Source organism: Odontesthes bonariensis, chromosome 3 (assembly GCF_027942865.1).
Source record: "Odontesthes bonariensis isolate fOdoBon6 chromosome 3, fOdoBon6.hap1, whole genome shotgun sequence".
In the NCBI taxonomy this organism is placed as follows: domain Eukaryota; kingdom Metazoa; phylum Chordata; class Actinopteri; order Atheriniformes; family Atherinopsidae; genus Odontesthes; species Odontesthes bonariensis.
The window spans coordinates 33,408,664-33,428,681 of NC_134508.1; the positions used below are offsets into that span (position 1 = coordinate 33,408,664).

At 39.4% G+C, this 20,018-nt stretch overlaps 1 pseudogene; it reads right to left on the minus strand.

Moving 5' to 3' along the window:
• LOC142376953 (dynein axonemal heavy chain 8-like) overlaps positions 1 to 20,018 on the minus strand; it is a 53,683-nt pseudogene that overhangs the window by 17,241 nt on the left and 16,424 nt on the right.

The following is a 20,018-nucleotide window of genomic DNA, read 5'->3' on the forward strand; positions in this document are numbered from 1 at the left end:
TGTGTGATACCAGTTTGGACAGATTCATGTCACGAAGCACTCTCATGACAGTGCTGGACTCAGTGTCATCAGGTCGAGCTCTTTTACACGCCCCAAGTGTTCTCAACACAGACAGGATGTTCCTTAGTCCAAAGTCATAGTGGACCTGTCAAATAGCAGAGGTTATATGTCAGTAGTTCAATAACCAAACAAAATAGGACTTATGAAATGCTAACAAGATTCTCACCTGTTTTGTGAGTTGCTCCTCACAAAGTTTGTAAAGAACAAAGAATTTCTGTGCTAAGTTAACATTCTCATTGAATCCACAACTGGCTAGTTTGACTCTCATTATAATCTGTCGGAGACAAAAGTGTAGAGGGATGTGTTAGGACCACAGCAAAAAGAAAAACGTTTCTCTCCACAGAAAGAAGCCTTGACCCACCTGCCTGTCTGGCACCATCATGGACACTGTCCTGAACTGCACTTTTAGATTTTCAGGAAGTTCCTGACGGCCTGCATATCCTGGATTCTAGATACAGAGGCATGACATATCTTTGTATATACTGTATATCTAATGTTTTCCATCTAGTTTCAAGGAGTTTCTTTTAATAGGACTGTGTGTTTCCATGTCTTACCATGGTGATAAACAGGCCGAACTCTGGATTCAAGTTCACGCAGTCTCCGTCCGTAAAAATGAAAGTGCTTCTGTGTTTCTTTCGTGATGTCAGAACAATTGAGATCTGCTGAGCAGCAACGGAAAGCACTGGCAGGTCGATTCTGTTGAACTCATCGAAGCAGCCCCAGGACCCTGACTGTGCAAGGCCTGGAAAATAAAAACACAATAGGACATCACATAAATGAAACTGTACACCACTGCTCGATGACTTGTTTCATTGCCTAATGTACCTTTATATATCCTGCCGAGTCCTCTGAAGTCCATTTGGTCCGAGCAGTTGAAGACCACAACGTACTTGCCAAGGCAACGACCCATGTCTTTGGTGGTTTCAGTCTTACCGGTGCCGGCTGGCCCAGCAGGAGCTCCTCCCATACTCATGCCCAGAGCCTGGGCCAGTGTGATATAACACCTTTGTAGAAAAAAAAAACTGTTCTTGAATGCAACATAGGAATTAAAACCTACAAGCAAAGTTGACTTATTACAGCAAGTTGCTTATAAAAATCAATTTTCTCTTTTCTTGCCTGTCAGTCAGAGGGGTGATGACCAGCCGATCAGTACAGCCTAAGAACTCGTTCTGATAGATGAAGTCGACATTAGTTATGGATACAATGACTTTGTCCAGATCCTCCTTGAAGTAAAATCTGCTCTGCTTCAGCCATTCAAAGTCGCTGATACATTTCACACGCTTCTTTACCTGCAAACAAAGCGGAGCTTAACTCAAGTGTTTTACAGAAAGAAAAGAACAGACATTTACTGAAGAAAAAAACCTTACCAGGTCATTAAAAATGTCACTCTGGTGCACATGAATTGTGACAAGTGTTTCATATTTGACTCTGTCAAATTTGCTCAGGTCATAGGTGGTTTGTTTAATGAGCATGCTGAGTAGGTTGTGAAACCTCTTTTTCGTAAGAGGCATGATCTCCTTCTTATCGGCAGCGATTCTTAGGGCCTCTTCAGAATCTCTTGTCCAAAGCATCTGGATTCCTAACAAGCCCACCTTAAAACACACAAGGCAGAATAAAATGAATCTTGGGAACTCTATGAATATAGAAATCAATTATGATACCATCGTATCTCTCAAAACTACGGAAGCCCAGAGCGGACGTGGTACGTATAAACTTTTTTTTTGATGGTTTTCTCCAGATAACGAGATAATTATCTCGTTATCTGGAGAAAACGATTATTGTTTTCTGGAAATGATCGAAAACCATCAAACAAAAGTTTATACGTACCACGTCCGCTCTGGGCTTCCGTACAAAACTCCAAAGATATTCACACTTGTTATTTAAAAAACTTTTTTCCACAAAGGAGGAAAGTTGTGTCATAGATTTAGTACAAGACTGAAGCTGTGGAGAAAATCTATAACAAAAGCAAATATCACACAGTACAACCTGCTGGAGGTGCAAGCCATGGCGACCTGATAGATACTGGCTTGCATTAGAAATCAACCTGCTAAATGTATTTCCAAGCGGCCACAATGTTGTCTACTCACCTGTGCTTGATATTTGTCAAGGAAAGTGAGAAGGTCAAAGTCTTCATCGTTTATCTCTAGATCTGAAGCTCTGATGATGGAGTGTAAGGAGGCTTGCTGTTGCAGCAACAGCTCTCCAAGCCAGAGCTCCACAGCTCCCTGCGCCATGACACATTTGTCCAGCTGAAAGCAGAAATACACGTTTATCAAACTGCAATTATCAAAGACTTCTAAAAACCGAAGAATTGATACACCCAAGCAATGTTACAGATTAAACTACCAAAGATTAGAAATCTTTTTTTTTTTTTTTTCCATTTACACAAACTGTAAAAGGGATTTACAGCCCCAATTTCAATATAGTCGGGACACTCTGTTGAAATTAGGTCAAAGAAAACATAAAATGTTGAAAGTGAGACATTTTACTGTTTAATGAAATATTTTGAACTTGATGGTAGCAAAATGTCTCAAATAAGTTGGGAAGGGATCTGCAATAGGCTGGAAAAGCAAGTGCTACTAAAAGGAAACAGCTGGAGGAACGTGTAGCAGCTGGATATGACTGGGTATTGGAAAAGCCCCTTAAAGTAGCAGGGAGCAGGGGGTCAGCAACCTGCAAAAAAACTATGTCAACAAATGTTGGAGCAATTTCAGAACACTGTTCCTCAAAGTAGCACAATATTTCATTGTCTACTGCAGTGTTTTTCAAACCTGGTCCTCGGGGACCACTGCCCCGCATGTTTTAGAGGTTTCCTGCTCCAACACACCTGATTGAAATGATCAGCTCGTTATCAGGCAACTGCAGAGCTTGTACTGGTCTACAGTACAAAATATCATTCAAAGATTGATAGAATCTATCTATGTAGAATCTCTGTCGTCGTTGGGCCCTCAGGCAGCTCTGTATTACAAACTTTTTACAATAATTTTGTCATGGAAATCACTACATGTGCTCAGGAACACTTCCAGAAACCACTGTCTGTGAGAACAGCTTGCCTTGCCATGCACAAATGCAAGTAAGAAGCTCTATCATGCAAAGAAGAAACCTATGTGAATGCCATCCAGAAACGCTGCCATCTTCTCTGGACCATGGTTCATTTAGAGTGAACTGAGGAAAAGTGTAGAATTGTTTTGTCATTAGACAAATCAAAATTTAAAATTCTTTTTAGAAATCACAGACGCTGCGTCCTCCGGACAAAGAAGGAGTGGGACCATCCATGAGATTTGTAAATCACTGCATTCCGTTTTTAATTATACATTAAACAGTGGTCAAACCTTTTAGGAATTGGGGCTGTACAATGGAATATTTTTACATGTTGAGAAAACCAAAATGAATCAGTTAAACTCTTTAAAAGCACACGACATACCGGTAATTTCTCCCCTTCCTGTGAGAGAACGGCCAAAATCTTGTTATATTCCGTTGGATGAAACTCTGCTTCGTTGACATTGTCAAACACTCCAAGGAGATGAGACTGAAACACAATTGTATCAAAATTGACTTTTGTCAAGTGATAAAATGTCAACTTGAAAGTAATCCAAGTAAAACTTAAAGAGGTCATAGTGATTATTTGAATTTTCATTTTAAGACATCATGCAAACATTCAGATGTATGGCTGTAATTTATATTAATTAAAACAATAACTGAATACATAAATAAATGAATTTAAAAATGATATATATCTATATATAGGTATATGTATATCCATATATTCATAGTGACAACAATGTTCAAACTCATTCTAACCTGAATTGTATGAGAGTCGCTGGCTTGTCCAAGGATTTCCAAAAGAGATGGATCGGATACAAAGAAGAATCTTGGAAAAAGGAGCCTCTTCTTCTCAAGGTAACTGTTAAATTAGAAATACGTAACATCAACACCCACTGCACTGGTATAACAACAATCTATTTAATTCTGCACATCTTATTTTTTGAGTCAATCTAAAGTATTTGGACTAATGTTGTTCGTAAAGAATTACCCTGCAAGAGATTTCTGACAGAGCTCTAGCTGTTTCTGAAGCTCGGGTAGGTGATGCCCTAACATTGGGTCACCCACACAGCAGTCCACCACTTTTGGCACCTTCTGAGCACGCTGCATGACCTTAATCCAGGACTTGTCGATATCTTGAAAGCGTTTTGCCTCCTGTAATAGAAAAAAAAAGGGCAGTTTGAATTTTACTTAAGGAAGCATTCTAAGGTGTAGTTTTCCCCAGGATAGAAAGCATGAACTGCACCTGTGGGAGGTCTTTGGCGATGTCACCCCCAACAAACACAGCTTCCAAGTAGATCCACAAGTTTTGCACAATAACCCACTGTTCAATGACTTCCGATGATGTTGAAAGATTGGAGAGCCAATCCTGGATCTCTGTTTTGTAGTATGCACTGTACCTGTACAAAGCAGATAAGGACACAAGCTACTTAAAACTTTAAAGGTGTTGTAAAATGCTGTTGGTAAATGTCAAATCTGTTAAGAACAAGATAAGTTTATTTCTACTTCTTCCTCTTTAACTAAGTGCGTACATTCACTTTAGTTTAACAGACTTTCATTATATTGTTCCGGAGTTCAAGGCTCCTTAGGAACTGATTTAATCAGTGGAATGTAAATCTGAAGCTGTTGTTAACTTGTATTACCTGTTGCTTAGCAGTGAGCCCAGTACCATCAAGCTATCCTCCAGGATGGTAAGAATCTCTGCTGTCTCTGCCCCCTTCAGCATTAGTTCTCCTCTATCCTTGAATGTCATCAAACTAAGGGTCTGACCAGACCACAAGTCTTTTACCTGTGACAATTTGGCCTCAATATCCTTCTCTTTTACAGCAGATATGGAGATGTCCTATGAATGAAGAAAGCCAGGCTAAGGAGGTTAGACACATACAAAAAGAAGAAATATTGTTGCTAGAACTGTGGAATTAAATGTATTCAAACTTCCAGCGAACCTCAATATCATCCTTGTACTTCAGCAAAGGGGCTTCCATGATGTTCTTCAGCATAAAGGTTTTGGACTCCACCTCAAATTGGTGTCCAGTTAAGTCTCCAATCCGGTCCCAGTGTCTCCGCATCATGGATTTGTTTGCCATCAATTCCAGCAGCGGGCACGACTCATTGAAATCATCAATGGTCCTCTTTAGGTCAAGGAAGGCTTGCCAGTCCTTTAGTGCTTTGGGCAGCTTCCGGCACCTACAAATAGAGATGATAAACAATATATCTATCACAGGAATACAAAAGAAATCAAAAATACAATGCTGGCACAAAGCAGGTTGTAATGGCTCAGAAATACTCCACCTATTCTGAAATTCCACAAGTTCTGCATTGATCTTTTCAATGTCCACGTCTGTCCACAGGATTTTATAGTACCCACTGATCTTACTCATCACTGTATCATACAGGCCGTAGAGTTTCCGAAGCAGCTCAAGCTCTTTTCTAAAAAAAAAAAAGGAAAAATCCTTAAAAGATATTACAATCTTTGTTAGTTAATATTAATGGAATTTTCATTGATGGCTCTGATAGAAAGCTTTGTCAGGATAGTAACAAACTTCTTCTGGTGTAGAAAGTTATTCTCCGTAACAGGTAAGCCGAGAAGTTGCTCCCCAGAAGTATATGTGGTGAAATTTCTCCACAGTTCATCAAATCTAGCCTGAGTAAAAAGAACATTTTTTGGCAATAAAATTAGATTCAGCAAACGAGAAGAAAACTGCCATGTTTATAAAACCAAAACCAAAATTCAAATTAAATGTAATTTCACATTTTTGTACTGCTGTTTCATGTAGTTTGTAGTCTTTTGATTTGAATTTCTTTTCAATTTGTCTTTATAAGTCTCTATCAAAATAGATTATCTTCCACTCAAAATAAAGCTAAAGGCTTTTCTTCTTCTTCCTCACATGTTTTAAGCGTAAAACATTAACTGGAATATAGAACGGTGAGAGTGAGCAGTAATGGTACCTGAAAGGCTTGCAGCTGCCTGCTGGCTACTTGTGGAGGAATTCCTTCAACCATTGGGCCTTCCTGAAATGCAGGATCATATGAGCTGATAAGAACGTCTACATTTTTCCAAACACCCATAGAAACAAGGTCATTCACAGATTACTTACAGAGTCGTATTCTTCCTTAAAAGAGTAAACATCCTTCTCGAAAACAGCAACACATTCCACAAGGTTTCGTTTGAACTTGGGCTGCATGCAAACCAGCTCATCTTGCACTGATCTCTGAGAAAATCCGAGTTCAAAATTCATTATCGAAGCTTTGTTACAGAGGAACACATCATGAAAAAAATCATTTAAAGAAAAAAGCCTGAATGTCTTGATAGTACTAACAGCTTTAGACTGAAGTTGTGTGAAGAGATGCCTCAGATTGTACACTCCTTCTGCTTCTCTTTTGGTCACTTCTGCTTCATTTTTGGTCAATATTTCAAAGGCTTCCTGTAAACAACATTATTTCATGTTTCTTATCAGTCTGCAATGTTTGCAACTGTAAAGGTCAAAGAGGGAGCTCTGCTTAAGGTACTGTATATGTCTAAAAAAACGAATGACCGTCCTAGTCATACCTCAATAGAAATTAATGTCATATCAGTCTGAATTTCAGCATCTCGAAGCTTTGACAGGGTGCCCATGGCATGACGCACATCTTCCAGATTAGAAACAGAATGCGATACTTGTACAAGGTATTTGTTGATGTGTAAACTGATGTTAATCATTTTCTTCTTGTAATCCTCCTTCAAGTATCTGCAGATCAGTTTCTTCCAGGCTTTGGTCTCAGCCATCAATGCCTTCTTTAATAAACCTAAAAAAAGGAAAGAGAAAGAATTTCCCATGTAAAGCTTGAATCACTCCTTTAAAAGACCAAATTAAAAAAAAAAACTAGCAAAGGCTAACATGTGACGGTACAACCAATATCATGGGTTTTCCAATCAGCATTTACCCTGAAAAAGATTGTACACCCTCCTTCAGTTTTAAGGTTTAACAGATCATAATGGATAAATCCTCTGATCCTTACCAGGCCGTAGATACAGTGCCTTGTGAAAGTATTCGGCCCCCTTGAACATTTCAACCTTTTGCCACATTTCAGGCTTCAAACATAAAGATATAACATTTTATTTTTTTGTGAAGAATCAACAACAAGTGGGACACAATCGTGAAGTGGAATGAAATTTATTGGATGTGTCAAACTTTTTTAACAAATAAATAACTGAAAAGTGGGGCGTGCAATATTATTCGGCCCCTTTACTTTCAGTGCAGCAAACTCAGGCCACAGTTACACATAGCCGGGTATTTAGAGAAACGAATATTTCCCCCCCTCCGTTTTCAATAATAACATCGTGCACACAACATCGTTTTCAAAAAACTTGTCATTTACATCAACCCGCATAAAAGCGCGAATAAAGCCATGCAAGCCAATCAAAATCCTCAGAATCGAGGACTTTCCTCATGTGAAGGAGGAGGTAACGCGAGCAAATATCACAACAAAACTGAAGGCAATAAGAGGGAAATATAGACAGTCAGTGGATACTGGACGCAGGAGAGCCACGGAAAAGTGATGCTCCTCTATTTTGAACTGTGCGAGCAGGTTTGGGGTGGCAAATGCAATAAGGCCAGAATCGTTTGCACAAACGTAAAAATTAGTAGAACTTTAACATCATCCATGATAATCCTGATCAGTAGCCAAACAAACTGTAAACATAAGGCGCTCGCATGACGTTAAGCATTTTCTGGCGCATAATGTGACGTTTAAGAACCTAGAACGCCGTTTCTCCCAGTTGACACGGCAACACATAACCGGCGTTATCAGACATCTCCACTTTGGCCGGAGGTTTTAGAAATAATCGTTTTCTGTGATAAAAACGGGGTTTTGGTGTAAATGAGAGGCCAAACTGCAGGAAAATATCTGCGTCTTCCTATTGTGTAAACGGGGCCTCTCTCCAGAAGTTCAGTGAGGATCTCTGAATGATCCAATGTTGTCCCAAATGACTGATGATGATAAACAGAATCCACCTGTGTGTAATCAAGTCTCCGTAGAAATGCAGCTGCTCTGTGATAGTCTCAGGGTTCTGTTCAAAGCGCAGAGAGCATCATGAACACCAAGGAACACACCAGGCAGGTCCGAGATACTGTTGTGGAGAAGTTTAAAGCCGGATTTGGATACAAAAAGTAGGGATGGCCGGTGAAGCCTCATGAAGCTTCCACAGAGTTCATCTGATTGTGCCAGGAAATGAACCAAAGTTTCGGGGCTTTGAAACCACACAGAACAGTGGAATCTGGTGGTGCACCGCAAGTATCATCTGCTTCAACCAGCCTCATTGTCCTTGTTATACTTTAATATGTACAAAATAAAAAGCGTAAAAGAAAGAAAATTGTGATTTTATATGACAAGTGCTTGTGTTACATTGAAAGTGGCTAGTAGTTCTACTAGAACTACTAGCCACCGTACCTTGAAACCTTTATCTTCCACAATAGAAAATGGTTGCACATCCATAACAATCATATCCACCCACACAGAATCAAGCTTTTGCTTCCTTGACACTACAAAAATAAAATTCTGCATATCAAGAAAATAAACGCAGGGCAAACTTGTAAAATGCTGGATTCAAACTCATAACCTTTGGATGCAAAAGCCACTAAGCTAATCACTGAGCTATCAGTTAAGTGACTGCGTCAACCCACCATCTACATGATGTCTAGTTAAAGACATCATCCATAGCTAAGAATAATAGTACACTTTAGTTGTTTTAAATAATTCAGAAACACTTTGCGTAATTAACACACCTTTCTGTCAGAACACAGACAGAGAGGCGTTTGGTACACGGGACACAGCTGTGTAATAATGGCCGCAAGCGCTTTGTTTGTGATATGTGCTAAATAAACAAGTCCAAAATGAATGTATTGTCCTACATAACTTAGATTCTTAAATGTGCTGCCCCCTTATTTTAAGAAGAGAACTATATTAGCATGCATACCCATAATAATAATAAAGCTTATATTTACACTTGAAAAACAAAAACTAGCAAACATCTTACATCACACAATAGTATATTGTACAATAGTAGGGGTGGGCGGTATGGCCTAAAATGTATACCCCGGTAAAATTTGAGCCACTGACGGTATACGGTATATATCGCGGTATGGTACTTTTGTATATAAATTACAACAGAACAGTTTCTCAGTGGTTACCATAGCACCAAATAAACCCTTTCAATCAGGATGTTTGCAGCAATATTAAATTAAATTTATTGTGCAAAACAGAAAACACAGGAAATATAAAAAATATATACGTTATATTTATATTTAAAAAACAAGAAAAGGTACATTTCCTCGAATAAACTCTGTGAGAGAAAAGCCGCTGCCTCTTGGATAACGGAACTTTCATAGGCGCCTTCCACTTATTCAACATGCTCAAATATGCGTCATGTTTCAGACACCCCATTTGTGCATGTTAAACTGCTTGTTAATACGATGAGTGTTTTATTACTTTCCATGTCTTCCAAAAGAGAAAATAATCAGGATTTTGAGGATGTTACCGTTACACACCAGCTGAGACGCAGGGTAGCAAAACATTATGGGCGTGAAAACGAAACTTAGAAAATCGGCTCGGCGCATGCGCAAAACCACAAAGTAGCAAATCTCGACAAGTAGGAGAAATCGACAGAACACCGGCTTTGACTCGTTTCATATTCCGGAGCATGGTTACCCCGCAGGTGGTAAAACAAATTACTCGTGTTACCTTGTCTTGCGATTACTGTCGCACGGCATATCCAAGCGGATGTTCAAAACTTTGCATTACTGCCATCTACAGGACTCATGAGCTATTGCGGTATAAGGTATGGCAAAAAAATCTCTACCGTTGGTGAAAAATACCGCATAAGGTATGATACCGTGCATACCGCCTACCCCTATACAATAGTATCACCTTATTAGGAGAAACCAAGGTGAAGTGATCCCAAGCCACAAAACGTTTCTTGCCAGAAGCCATGGAAAAGAGCAATGAATTGAATTCAATTCTGACAGGGCAACAGAACTGGTTGGGAAACCAGTTTGGGATTCATTCTCCTTTTATAGAGAATAGCGCGCCCAAGTGTTCAAACGATGAGAGACCTCTGAACCGTGGTTCCACCAAACAATGCATTCGGCGCTTCGGACGTCATCAATCACGTGATTAGCGCCATTTCATACACGCCCCGGAACATTGTGCCGAACCACTTTGCTTCACGAAGATGAAACGAGCGCCGAAGCGTCCGTGTCAAACGAGCCATCCCTAACAAAAAGATTTCCCAAGCTTCCCAAGGAGCACTGTGCAAGCAATCATACTGAAATGAAAGGAGTATCAGACCACTGCAAATCTACCAAGACCCGGCCGTCCCTCTAAACTTTCATCTGGAACAAGGAGAAGACTGATCAGAGATGCAGCCAAGAGGCCCATGATCACTCTGGATGAACTGCAGAGATCTACAGCTGAGGTGGGAGAGTCTGTCCATAGGACAACAATCACACGTACACTGCACAAATCTGGCCTTTATGGAAGAGTGGTAAGAAGAAAGCCATTTCACAAAGATATCCATAAAAAGTGTTGTTTAAAGTTTGCCACAAGCCACCTGGGAGACACACCAAACATGTGGAAGAAGGTGCTCTGGTCAGATGAAACCAAAATCCAACTGTTTGGCCACAATGCAAAACGATATGTTTGGCGTAAAAGCAACACAGCTCATCACCCTGAACACACCATCCCCACTGTCAAACATGGTGGTGGCAGCATCATGGTTTGGGCCGGCTTTTTGTCAGCAGGGACAGGGAGGATGGTCAAAATTGATGGGAAGATGGATGGGGCCAAATACAGGACCATTCTGGAAGAAAACCTGTTGGAGTTTGCAAGAGACCTGAGACTGGGACGGAGATTTATCTTCCAACAAGACAATGATCCAAAACATAAAGCCAAATCTACAATGGAATGGTTCACAAATAAACGTATCTAGGTGTTGGAATGGCCAAGTCAAAGTCCAGACCTGAATCCAATCGAGAATCTGTGGAAAGAGCTGAAGACTGCTGTTCACAAACGCTCTCCATCCAACCTCACTGAGTTCGAGCTGTTTTGCAAGGAAGAATGGGCAAGAATTTCAGTCTCTCAATGTGCAAAACTGATAGAGACATACCCCAAGCAACTTGCAGCTGTAATTGCAGCTAAAGGCGGTGCAGTTTTTTATTTGTTAAAAACGTTTGACACATTGAAATTAGTTTCATTCCACTTCACGATTGTGTCCCACTTGTTGTTTTCTTCACAAAAAAAATACATTTTCTATCTTTGTGTGAAGCCTGAAATGTGGCAAAAGGTTGAAAAGTTCAAGGGACCGAATACTTTCGCAAGGCAGCATAGAAGTAAAAAAGAAAAAAAAAAACAACAGCTTACCTGTTGAAAGTTCAGTAGACCCAAAAACAATCTCAGGCTTGATAGCATCAATGTCTTGCTCAACTGAGTCGTAGTACTGGATTTCAGATTTAATCTGAATCAGGGATGGATTGCTACCCATAAATTCCTGTAAAAAAAAAAAAATGAAGACAATTAAACCGTTATCATTATAGGGGAAAAAACAGCCAACATGTCTTCTAGGGAAAACAAACCTGGACTTTGAGGTTCCTGTCCACATTCCAAATCACCCTGAAAGGATCGAAATGCTTCAAAACGTCACTTGCTTGTTCCTTCTGGGAGCTGATTGCAGTTTTCAGATCGACCACAACTTTTTTAATGTCCCTGTGTTCAAAAACACTCTGGAAGAAATTGTTGCCTTTTGTGATGAAAATAGGACAAAAAAAAAGGGAAAATAAATTAATTTAAACACAGTTTTAACCAAACGTTGATCTTGACAATTTCATGAACAAAACCAATCCTGTTCAAATGATTGTTTTACTTATCAGACACCTGATTGTCAGATGAAAACAGTAAGCTATTTTGACAATGTCTGTTGTGGGATTTCATTTTTAAAGCAGTATTTGTGCAGCCATTGTATTGTTAAAAGTTACATTTTACGCAGGATAACAGCTTTTTGGGGGATTTAGGTTGCTTGTTGACTGCTGATAAGCTGCATCTTTATACGGTCATTTTCTGGTGGAAACTATAGCAATTGACCTTGTTATCCCATGGAAAGTAGTTTTGTTATCCTCAGATAAAAGTAGAATAAACTCATGATCTCGTGATAATGTCGTCACAATAACTAATTGCAGCCAAGGCCCCTCGCTCCTGTTTACACACACAAGTCAGTGCACTTGAAACATCTTCACAGACTTCTGCATGCTCGTATCTAACAACTTAAAAAATGTATGATATTAAAACTAATATAATACATGAAAGTTTAAATGAAATAATCCTAATTATAACTGATCAAATGACAATTTATGGGAGATCCCCATTTGCGGACTTGTTTTATCAGGTGTCTGCTGTCATGTATGTGCATGCTGACAGTTAGTAACCTTTGTTCTGTGTGTCATCTTGACTGTACTCCTTCTGCCAAGCAACACCCTTGCTAACCTCCAACACACAGTCAATAAGTTGATTTATGGCCTGTTGGATCTCATCTACATTGGGAATCATTACCTGAGGACAAATATCAGACATAGTAGCAACATTGTAGTGCTTGACGAGACAGGCAAAGAATTAAAGATAATGTATTTCCCCTGACCATAAACCATTGTAGCGAATGAAAATCATCCAACCATGAGTAGAAAGAAAACAATAACTCACCATATTGGGTTTGTCCAGTTGGGCTTCAGACTGAATCAGTGGGACCACCTTCGGCTTAATCTTTGCCCTCTGGTAAGTGCTAAAATACACATTTATTGATTTTACTCTTTCAGAGGTTATTTCCTTTCTTTGTGATACTGTTCTTCTTATTTAAACCCAGAAATACTCACTTGGTGCCACAAATTCTCCTTTTAAGGATCTCCAGGGATAACTTGGTGCTTTTGACAAGTGCATCGAATACCTTTGTACTGAAGAGTTCATAAAGCTTCTTAAACTCCTGAAATGAGGATTTTTTATTTGAGGCATTAATGCCTGTGTTGGCACACAACAGTTTATAGAAAAGACATGTTTTGCAGTTGGTATCCAATCATACCTTTTCGAACTTGATCTGTTTATCTTTCAATGGACCCTCTAAAAGCCTCTTGCTCTCTCTTGAGAAGGTCACACTCCTCCCTGAAATTTATATATATATGTATAAAAAAAGCTGAGATGCTAATTATACGAAAAGAAAAGTCATTTACATTTGTGCTACACACCTTGAACAGGTTCCTCCACAATCTTGGTGCCTTTTGGTTCATAAATAGCACTTAACACATTACCCAACTCCATAACAGCTCCTTTAACATAACTGCATTTGTAATCCAGTGTCTTTGCCCACTCCTTACAACGGTTCTGAAAAACAAAAGAGGAATAGTTGCACTACGAGCGTTTCAATGAAACAGAATTCAGAGTTCATTGGAAAACTCAAAAGTTTACTCAAACCACGACATCGAGCCTTTGCTCTTTGACAAAGTAATGATTGTTTCAAACTCACGTAATGGATGAAAAACACTTTAACTTCCCTTAATGGATATGGAGAATAAAAATAAGATGGTCATGCCTTATTGTGGTCAACCAGCTGCTGCAGCAAAGATGCACGGCCTTCTGGGAGCTCTATCAGAACAGTCTCAGACATGTCTTTGAGGACATCATCAATTTGTATCTTACAAATATCCTGCACCTGAAAAAGAAAGTGGCATCTAGAAGCGTGGCTTTTGTCCAAGAGAGCTGTCACACCAACCCAAACATATCTGAACAATGTGACATTTAACCTGATGTTGATACTTTTCAGTATCAGTAGAATTTTTATTCATCAACAAACCTTTTTTACAAGATTTTGGAGCTCAGACAGAGCAGTTTCAACATTTTGAAAGAACTTGTCCAGGAGGAGGGAAGACCAGGTCAGCAGCACCGAACCGTGTCGAAGTGCAGATTCCACCTGGACATTTTAAGGATGTAGAATTACAATCAAAAGCTCTTCAGGACACGTCTGCTCGAGACATTTCTCAAATCGGCAAAACCCCTTCCCACTGCCTACAGCAGGGTTCACATTCATCAAGTAACAATTTCCCACTAAAGAAGACGGACCACCTGCCGTACACACGGTATGAAAAGCTTACGTTTTTTATTTTTGAAGCCATCAAACTGTTGAAGTCTGCGGGTATGCTCTCACAAGTGGATTCAAAATCTTCCAGAATGGTCTATAAAAAGGCATACAGGTCAAATTCTCTTAAGTTAAACAATCCCGTAAAAAAAATGTAAATCCCGGTTTACCTTTAGTCTGAGGTGATGGGCATTTATTTTGCTTTCCATCTTGATAAGAAGCGAAGCCTGCGTTGGAACCTTATGCCCCATTTTCAACAAACACTTAGCCTCCCGAATGACTTCGGTTATTTTAGGGTCAAAGTTGACGACTAATTTTCCAGTATTTGGGTGGCGAACCAGCAGGGTAATGTTCAAGACTGTTATACGGAACAGAGAAAGCTCGTTTTAACAGTGTGCAATAATGGAATCGACAGGGGCTGTTTTCTGCCATTAGTGTCAAATTATGACATCAGAACAAGAGAACCAACCGTGATCTAGTTTGGAAACTTTCTCCATCCACGTTTCGTGTTGAAGAAGCTCAAACTCGACCAACATAGCTGCAGTCCCATTGTACATTCTGACCACATCTTGTCCCACGGGACTACATAGGATGTCCGAGTTTTCCTGCAAAGGAAGGGAGATTTGATCGTCGTTAAAATGTCACTGTGAAGTATAACTGTAAAGTTGTTTTGCTGATAGAAACTGTGTCTCACTTTCATGTACAATATCGGCTCCTCTATCTTTTTATAGAGGTGTCTGACCCAACCAATCCTGCCAGCCACTGGTGGCATATTTCTGGATAATGGAATGTCATCCTTCTGATTGTCAAAGACCTGCAAATGAAGTTTACAAAACATACTAAAATCATTAACAGTTTTCTTCCATTTTCAATTCAAAATGTTTCACTCATCTGAAGATTTCTTTCAGCTTAATACGTTTAATAAGGTTTATTGTTTGGTATCTAAGCCCAAGCAAACTGAATACCTTTTTCACAAACTCCACCTCTGAAGCAAAGTGCTGAAGAATAACACCCAAAATGTTGGAAATGTGAGTTGCAAGACAGGGAAGGTTCAGCTTCTGAAAACTATCAAAACAAATTTCATAGATTGCTTATATTTTTTCCTTTTAATGCCACAGTTAGAATAGAGTCTTCATGTCATACTTCCAAATTCTGCAAATTGTACTGACCGCTGTAGCAGGCAAAGAGCTTGCTGAGATGAGATGATGTTTGAGAAGTACGAACACATAAATGCCTGGAGCTGACTCTGTGGAAAAGGACAAGATTGTGGGGATACTCTGAGAATACAACGTCAATATTATTTTCTTTTTTCAGCTTCAAGCTGTGTCGATACAAGCAGTAGATCCTCATTCCTCAGAGATTCTACAATCTTACTAGTCCTTCTTTCTGTTCCTAAACGTGTAATTCTTTTAAGTGTGGCCATGTGTGAATGCAACGGCTGTTTGGAGTAAATGAGTGTTGCTGTGATGTTGCACGTATGAACCTGTTCCCAACTTTCACTAAAGATCTTCATCTGGTTGAGGCTTCCTGAAAAAATGAGCTTGAACCAACATTTGGGTACAAGCTGTAGATTACACTTACCTCAATGTGGCTCATTTGAGCCATGAACTTCACAAAATCAGTTTCAAATTCAGTCGTCCTCGGGGACAACATGTCATACTTCTTCCTTTTCAGATTCATGGACACAGTGTGGAATTGTCTGGCTGATTTCTCAATGCCTTCAATGTTTGACTTTTCAAGAGATTCAAATGTCTTGAACACTGTGATTATTTTCTTGATCTACAAAAGACAATATTCGTCGTCACATTGCAAGGCCTTATGATAGAAGTGGGATGGAGATTTAAGAGAATGAACAAAGACAACACCTTTTCAAGTTGCTTGCAGAAGCTCTCAAACTTGCAAAAAATCTGCATCTCTGAAACCTCAAGGAATGTTTTCCCAGTTTCTTCCATTACTTGTACCTTTTTTTTCTGGAAACAGGTCTGATACTCCTGATATAAGCATGTACAGACCTGCCAAAGATAAAAGAAACATGATGACAGCTACAGTCTACTGATGTCAAAATGTGTAATCTTAAGCCTTGGTAATAATAACCCAAATGTTTAGTAATATCAGCTTCAGTCACCTGCATTTTTCTGATGAGTTTTTCAGCATCTTGATCCCATATAAGACAACTGCCATCGTCAGTAATGTAGGATCTGCATGCTGTGACCATCTGATTTGTGATCTGGAAAAGTGGTCAGTTGTGTGGCTACAGTTTTACAAAGGGAGCTGGATCCTTGCACTGCGTCTTCTCATGAAAGTTACGTTTTCCGGTGACAACTTAAATATTTCAGAAACTGAACACACTTCACTTACTTTGACAAGCAGCGCAGACATCTTTTCGCTTGTATTGTAATATAGTGAAACACGGTAAATCATGTGAATGGCACTGATGACCTTCGGCACATTTTCTGTCATGGAAACCTGAAATCACATTTCATGATTTAGGAGGATCAATGAAGATGAATTATCATCTATTTCTACACTTAAGTTTGCCAAACTTGCAAACTTTTTACTAATTCTTTGTTAAAAAAAATGTATATAAGTTGTCTAAATAATGGCTGCCTGGATAGTACAAAACAATGTAATAAGGACATATTAATTCAGTGTTACCAAACACAAACTATTCATTAGAATCAAACTGTTAAATGTACATACGGGGTCACTGTTGTACAGAGGATGTAAGACTTTCTCAAGTGTTGACAAGAATTTGAAATTGTCTTTTGCCTCATTGACACGATATGTTATCCTCGTGTCGAGATCCCGCCACACCTGCACGGGTACAAGACTGCGTTAATAGGAATCCATTGATTGATTTAATAAATCTAGTCATTCACAAATGATCTTAGCATAGGATTTTATCAGAATACATGAAATAATTCAGGACTAGGCTCAGATGTGACACCAACACTTTCCAGTGAAATGAAACAGTGCCTACTCAGCATCATCTTAATGCAGAACGGCTACATACTGTACTGTGTTAACAAATAATCATTTCCAAAAACTATTTTTTTCATACATCTGTGAAGATCACCTACATGCAGTGAACACTGAATCCATGATCATTGCAAGCTATCCAACGTCGATATCTTCTACATTGCAATTTTCAGGCATTTGTCATGATTTATGTATCACAGACTGTTTTTAATTTCTCTTTACATGCAGCAAACCTTAACTACATACACTAAAACTGATACAAAGTGAAAATGTTCAATAGCTTTGGTATTACTCTGTGTACATTGAACACTTGTGTCAGTACCTTCATTATTTTGGAATGGTTGAGATGGAGCACCATCACCACCGCCTTACACTCTGGGCTTTTGATGTGATCGATGATAGAGTTGTACTGTAAAGACATTCGTTTCCAGTGTTCTAACTCACTCAGTGGTCCGGCAGAATCATCCTCTTTCCTCAACAAATCACTCTCCATCAGGACCTGATGACAATGGATACATCACCAACATCACCATTAAGCTTTGCTGTCTGAGCAATCCTATCATATTCCCAATCTTCCATAACTATCTGATCCATCTTGGCCTGATGTCACCATCTCTAACCAATGAGCTTTGTGCCCATCACAGTCATCGCAAATTCATTTTTAGCATTTAACAGCACAAATTAAGGTTGTTGGATCAAATATAATCTCTGAAATCTACCAACCTGCTCGATTTGTTTGCACCATTGCATCAGAATTTCTTCCAGCCGTTGCACCATGTCAAAGTTGGCAGCCGCAGCTTTCATATCATCCAGACAGGCCAGTTTAGACAAGTCAATATCTGTGACTGTTTTCAGATGAACGACGCTCTCATTGCTCCTCTGGATATCTGAAGTATAAATAAGACAAAGTACAAAATCATCAGTACTGGTTACAAACCATCTTTTGGTTACAGTATTGCTTGTTATTGTGTACTTCAACATAAGATGGTTTTAAATCAGTTGAGTAAGATTTGCCCGAGAGATGGAGCTTAAAGTTACAATCTTTCTAAAGAGCCACCCTCCAATAACTTATTCACATTCAGTTGGCAATAAATGTGAAACATTCTTACCATCTAAAGAGTTCAAAAAATGTTTAAAGGAATAGAAGAAGTTCTTTTTAAGTTTTGCTCCATGTCTAGACTTGTCTACAGCTCCCCAGTTCTGTCCTGTAGTAAGGGCTGGAAGCAGTGCATCGTAGGAATCCCTTATTCCTTTCAGGAGGCCATCCCTGGCATCAATCATTGAGAAAAAGATTTCCTGCAAGGCATCAAGAAAAGACAACCCATCACTTAATGAAATCCGAAGCAGAAAACATTTCAACTGTGAGGGAGAAACATGATTTGGTTTGAGATGTTAGGGTTCTCATGAAAATGTGCTCTTGCTTCGAACTACTGACTGACATTACATCAGCTGTGCCAAACTTTGGTACCTGATAATGCATCTGGTTGAGATAGCAGAGCACACAAATATAGAGAGCGTGATTTCTGTAAATCACGTAAAGAACATAAACCACTTCATTTGAAAAAGTAACAAGCAATCAGCTCTGTAAATTCATATGAATTGACCCCACAGAGGTTGAAAAAAGAAACGTTCAGATTATAAACCAACGGCCAAAACGCACAGCAGCTCACACCTCACATCTGGGCAACAGGAAAAACCAGAGCAGACTAAAAATGAATGTAAACGTGTCAGTCCAAGGGAATGAAATCAAACTTCTCAAAGCCAGACTAATATACGCAGATAATGCAGTTGGGAGTCGAATCCATCCTGCATGTATACACTCAACTAGACTTAATATATTCTCAGCGCTTCACAGATCTTATCCAGGAAAAAGGTAGAGAAGAGGAGGGCAACAAAAAAGAAGAATCACAAGGAGATGCATGCATTTGTAAAAACAAGTAGACCGTCCACATCAAAGTCCGCCATCTTTTTACATAAGAAGCCCCCTCCCACGCTCAAGACGAGAAACAAGTTTGAAGCCAACACAGCACACCATGTCGGTGAGTCGTTACTCTGTAAACGGTGTTTCCGTAGATCAAAGGCTCCTCAGTAAACAGCCATTTTTTGTACGGTGGGGTGTTTGTCTGTGGAGGTTTTACTGCTCGCGTTAGTTTAACATAGTCATCAAATAACGTTGTGGAGCACATAACATTAGCTAACTGCTAATAATGCATTAAACTCCTAACATAACCTTAGTAAAGTAAAATATGTTTGGTTTTAATCCTTAGGTTAAAAAGACCAACAAATGAATAACTTTAAAGGGGAACTCCGGGGCATTTGAAGCGTGTTTCCATTGCTAGAGGTTGTCAAATAATGCTAGTATGACACAGAGAGGTGCGTATCTGCGCTCCCTGTGTGGAGATTGCTCTGTCCGCACAGCATGTCATGCGAGGCTAATACGTGGTGGCTAAGGGGCAAGCGCTAACCCTTCCACGTAAAACAACAACTTGCACACTGCAGAAACGTCACACCTCTTTATAACCCATCCGACACTGCGTTCAAGTATTTAAAACATTACAACAATATTACTGGGCATGTATTGTTGTAATGTTTTAAATACTTGAACGCAGTTTTTCTAGAGAATATAATTGTTTTGTATATGGGATTATCCTCCATCGACTCTTCTGGGCTTTCACATGCGCGAGCCTACAACCAGCCGGTGAGTTACATGCTGTTTATACAGTTGTTTTGTAACCTCCCCATGCCAGTAATGTGAGAACCATGCATATGGTTTTGATGGTAAGGCTTG